Source organism: Rhinopithecus bieti, unplaced genomic scaffold (genome assembly GCF_001698545.2).
Source record: "Rhinopithecus bieti isolate Rb0 unplaced genomic scaffold, ASM169854v2 scaffold_53388, whole genome shotgun sequence".
In the NCBI taxonomy this organism is placed as follows: domain Eukaryota; kingdom Metazoa; phylum Chordata; class Mammalia; order Primates; family Cercopithecidae; genus Rhinopithecus; species Rhinopithecus bieti.
This window is the reverse complement of record NW_016821137.1, coordinates 414,808-420,441: the sequence shown is the minus strand read 5'-3', so window position 1 is coordinate 420,441 and position 5,634 is coordinate 414,808.

Here is a 5,634-nt window from a genome sequence, read left to right as displayed (position 1 = left end):
AGACCTTTTCAAGCTTAAACAATGAAATAATTCATTAAAAGGAAACCTAAAATATGTGAATATATGCAATGAAATTAAGAGATTCTCTATGTCAAAAAAAAAAAAAAGTAGAACACAGCAAACTGCAGGAAAGAAATTGTATAGATAATCAGGTTTATATTTAGAGCTAAGAAAAACATAACTTACACCAAAAATAATTTATAAAAGAACTTAAAATGGTATTTCACATAAATTGAGTATTATATCATGGCTAATGTATATGAAGAAATAACACTCAGAAATGAAAAAGACATACAGAGTACACAAATTAGATAAATTTTAATTATAAAAGTAATGCTTTAATTAATAATGCATAACATTTCTTATAGGTGGGATATGTTAATTATGCTACATTTATGGTGGGACTGTGTTTTGTTATATTTTAGCATTTTTGGTCAACAGTTCACTCTCTGAAGAGAAGCACTTCCAGAATGGTGGCATAAAGAGCTTTCCAGACTTTCTTTCCACTGAGTCAATCATAATTGTTGAAAATTCTGTATAAACACACACACACATGCACACACACAACAATTTGATATCTCTGGAAATCGTCGTAAGGATACATAAGATATGAGAAAACATTTGTTAAGGAAAATATGGTCATTATTTTAGGAACAGCAACAGCCCGTGGCATTTGAGCCATAGTCTGCCCCTCACTCTTCCCCTATTGCATGACGGAAGCCCTATTCCAAGTGGGTGCAATCATGAAGACAGGGTTTGCCTTTCCCGCCACCTCCCAGTCTAAGGCAATGGTTTCTCTTCAGGAGTGGCAGGCTGCTCTCGTATCTCCATCTCTGTTCAAAGAAACCCAATTCTGGGTAAGTGCTGTTATCTGGGGCTCTTTATTTCCATCATCTAGTCCCTCATCATATGGCAGAAACTCTACCTTGTACAAGGCTGGCTGAGAATACAGTACTATGATTGGATTCACCCTAGCTTGATTACAGGGAAGTTTTAATTGAAAGAGGGAGGTCAAGAAGGTTAGAGGCTATTGTCCACCTAGCACTCTGCTTGTAGAGCAGATACATTTCTTTGAGAGAAATGGGCTGCTGTCCTTGCCTCCAACTCTGGAACTGCAACATAGAGCTTCCACCCACGGGGAGAGGCAGGCCATGAAAACATATGCCATTTTAGCTCTCCCTAAGGGGACATACTTTACTGGGACAAGTATTTCAAAAAGAGTGTTGCCAGTTTTAGTCAAACAATGCAATTTTAAATAATGGATATTTTGTCTATAAGAAATTAAGAGGAAGCTGATAGCTTCTTGGAACAACAGCTAAATTTCAAACCAGCTAATGATTTATCAGAAAGGATAAGGGAAAGAGTCAGAAATAAGAGGCGCCCCACTGGGGTCAGATCAAGCCTAAAGATTGGCCTCAATAACAATCTCTCCAAAGGGGCCTACATTTTATTGTTTGAAATGTGGATCCATTTATACCTTAGCGTATTGTTAAGAACAGTAGAGAAATAAGATTGCACTTAGTAGCTGCTAAGAGCTGGATATAATGCCAATAAAGAAATAAAATCTAGAAAGTATACAGGGAGATCAGGGAAAGAGACATCCAAAGAGAGTTCAGCGAAAGCCACTGTCATGGGGGCTGGTAAGAGGGATTCAGATTAACTGTGATTATGCTCAAGTCTGCAGCCTCTGAATAGTGACATCAGAGGCTGTATATCAAGGGGAGAATAGACTTTACTAAAATAATTTAGAAAAGTTGGTAAACAAATAGGCAAAGAAGCAAAACATATCAACAAGATCTGGAGGTAGGGGTTTCAGTGTGCAAAGTTGCTATATTATCTAAAATGTCCAAATATATATATATACATTCTTCCCTGTCACTAAAGCCCTAGTTTTAGTCACTCAGGGAGATGGAGTTGAGACTGAGCTCCCATCTCCTGGGCTGTGCTGCAATACCTGATTAAAGCCTTCTTCCTTGGCCATACTCAGTGATTGGCTTTCTGTCTCAGTGATTGGCTTTTTCATTTTAGTGACTGGCTTTCTGTGCCTGTAACTGGCTATATGTGTGTGCGTGTGTCTGTATATATACAGACACACACATACACACACACACACACACACACACACACACACACACACACAATATGAGAGGTGAAAATAACCAGTAAAGTATAATCAAAACATGAAGATTGGGGTAGTGGGGAGCAGGCAAAATATTCTGGCTTTGTGGTTGCTTAGCAGAAAGAATTGCAATATATTTGAGAATAACAGATCAAAAGAGGCAGGTAGGAGACAAGCATATTTGAATAGGTAATAAACCACCTGTTAACTTGAAAACATTGAAACAAATGAAGAGAAAAATAATAAATAAAAAGGCTAATATAACAAATGCTATAAATATATGCTTGCTTGATTGCTTTTCTTGGATTTTTTTATTTGTTCATTCACTTTACCTCTTTCAAATTGAGCCTTTAAAAAAATCTGATGATTATTGGTTCTTCATATTTATAAACACAGCAAAACAAAAAACAAGCTAACATGAAATTCTGTAAGAACTTTGTTTTAGAGGAATTTACTTAGTTGGATGACCAAACAGGATACTTGGAGAGTGAAGAGCATGTAAAGATTATCTAAAATTATTTTGAAGTATTTATTATGCCAAAAACAACTTTATGTTATTAGAAAAAATTTAAAGCTATTTTCAAAAATATTTTCTGAAAATAGCAAATGTCTGTGCTAAAGAAAATTTAAAGATCCTTTATAAATGATATAAATATTAACATTGACATGCAAACAAATAATCTGTGTTTTTAAATGTATTTTAATCAGGGTCTTATGTCTCAAATACCATGTCACTGGTCTTTTGTAAAAAAAAGAAAAAAAATATTTTCATATATAATGATATTTTTAAAAGATACAATTGCCATCAAAGTCTCACTCAAACATTGGGGTTTGGTCTGGGTCCTGCTGCTTACTGCACAGAAAGCCAGTCACTAAAACGAAAAAGCCAATCACTGGGACAGAAAGCCAATCACTGAGTATGGCCTAGGAAGAAGGCTTTAATCTGGTGCTACAGCACAGCCCAGGAGATGGGAGCTCAGTCTCAACTCCATCTCCCTGAGTGACTAAAACTAGGGCTTTAGTGGCAGGGAAGAAGTTTAACAATGTGTAAGAAAACAAGAAGTAGGGAGGAACAAAAAGCATGTGGTGGTGTGGTCTGTCTTCAGCTTTTGATACTTTTTTTGAGAGGCCTGAGGTCCTTTCCAGGTGAAAGAACTCAGATAAAACAAATACAGTTTTCAAGCTTTAACAGCAACAGGGTCAATTTCTATTTTTATCCAAAAGCAACTGTCTATGGGACCCTTGGGCCCATTTCAAAAGTTGATGTTTGTCTATCAAATTTGAACATTTTGACACCTTCAATTGATCCTCTTCTGTAGATCACAGAATTTTTAAATTGATAATATACTCTTCATATGAGCACTGAAATTTTTGATTATCTTAGCAAAATCTGTTATTAGAAAGATTGTCTTAATCTTTATATTTTTGTTATATTTAATTATATAAATATGTTGAGGTATGTTCTTTCTCTCCCCAGTTATTTGAGGGTTTTTAATCATGAAGGGATGTTGAATTCTATCAACAGCCTCAGTTGAAATGATCATAAGGTTTTGTCCGTCATTCTGTTGATATGATGTATTACATTGATTGATTTATGTATGTTAAACCATCCTTGTATCCCTGAGATAAATCCCATTTGATCATAATGAAAGACTTTTATAGGGTGTTATTGAATTTTGTTTGCTAGTGTTTTGTTAAGGAGTTTTACATCAATATTTATCAGCGATCTTGTACTATAGTTTTCTTTTTCTGATGTGCCTTTGTCTGGTTTTAGTACCAGAGTAATACTGTCCTCATAGAATAAGTTTGAAAGTTTTCCCTCTTCTCTATTTTTCAGAATAGTTTGAGTAGGATTGGTATTAGCTTTTCTTTAAATATTTGCTGGAATTCAGCAGTGAAACCATCAGGTCCTGGGATTTTCTTTAGGGTGAGTTTATACTACTGTTTTGATCTCATTACTTGTTATTGGACAGTTCAGGTTGTAGATTTCTTCCTGATTCAATCTTGGTGGATTTTATGTACCTAGGAATTTGTTCACTTCTTGCTAGATTTTCCAATTTGTTGCTGTATAGTTGCTCTGAATAGCCACTAATGATCCTTGGAATTTTTGCAGTATCAGTTGTAATGTCTCTTTTTCAAGCCTTATTTATTTGCCTCTTCTCTCTTTTTTTTCTTAGTCTGGTTAAAAGTTTGTCAACATTTTAACTTTTCAACAAAACTTTTGTTTTTTTTTTGTATTTTTATTTCAATTTTATTTATTTATGCTTTGATGGTTATTATTTATTTTCTTCTACTAAGTTTTGGTTTGGTTTGCCCTTGGTTTTCTAGTTCTTTAAGATGAATCATTATATTGTTCATTTGAAGTTTTACTTCTTTTTTGATGTAGGCACTTAGACCTATAAACTTCCCTCAAGGTACTGCTTTTGCTGTATCCCATAGATTTTGGTATGTTATGATTTTATTATCATTTGTTTGAAGAAATTTTTCAGTTTCCTTCTTAATTTTTTCATTGACCCACTTGTTATTCAGAAGCATTTCTTTAATTTGCAGTGTTTGCATAGTTTCTAAAATTTATTTTGTTATAATTTATAGTTTTACTCCACTGTGGTCAGAAAAGACGCTTTATATTATTTCAATAGTTTTGAATGTTTTAAGACTTGTTTTATGACCTAAATCATGGTCTTTCCTTGAGAATGGCCTATGTGCAGAGGAAAAACATGTGTATTCTTCAGTTGTTGTATAAAATGTTCTATAAATAACTATTAGATCCATTTGGTCTATACTGCTGATTAAGTCCAATGTTTTTGTAATTTATCTTCTGGACGATCTGTCAATGGTGGAAGTGGGGTGTTGAAATCTCCAGCTATTATTGTGTTGGGACCTCTCACTTTAGCTCTAATAATATTTTCTTTATATATCTGGGTACTCCAGTGTTAGGGTTCATATATATTTAAAATTGTTATACCATCTGGCTGAATTGACATTTTTATTATTATATAGTGGCTTTCTTTGTCTCTTTTCAGTTTTTGTCTTGAAATCTGTTTTGTCTGATATAAGTACTATTTATCCAATATCACTATTGTATGAGTATCATGACTCCTACTTTCTTTTTTTTTTTTTTTTATTCCATCCACATGGAATATCTTCTTCCATCCCTTTTGGTGTGTGTGTATCTTTATAGTTGAAGTATGTTTCTTGTGAACAACAGATCAATGAGTCTTGTCTTTTCTTCCATTCAGCCAGTCTATGTCTTTTGATTGGAGCATTTTATTAATTATATTTAATACTATTATTGAAAAGTAAGGACTTACTCTTGCCATTTTGCTCTTTGTTTTCTTGTTGTTTTATGGTCTTTTCTTCCTTCTTTCTTTCCTGACTTCCTCTAGAGAAGGTGATTTTCTCTGGAGGAATGATTTAATTTTTGCTTTTTATTTGTGTATCCATTGTATGTGTTTTGGTTTGAGGTTACCATAAAGCTTGAAAATATTATCTTACAACCTGTTATTTTAACCTGA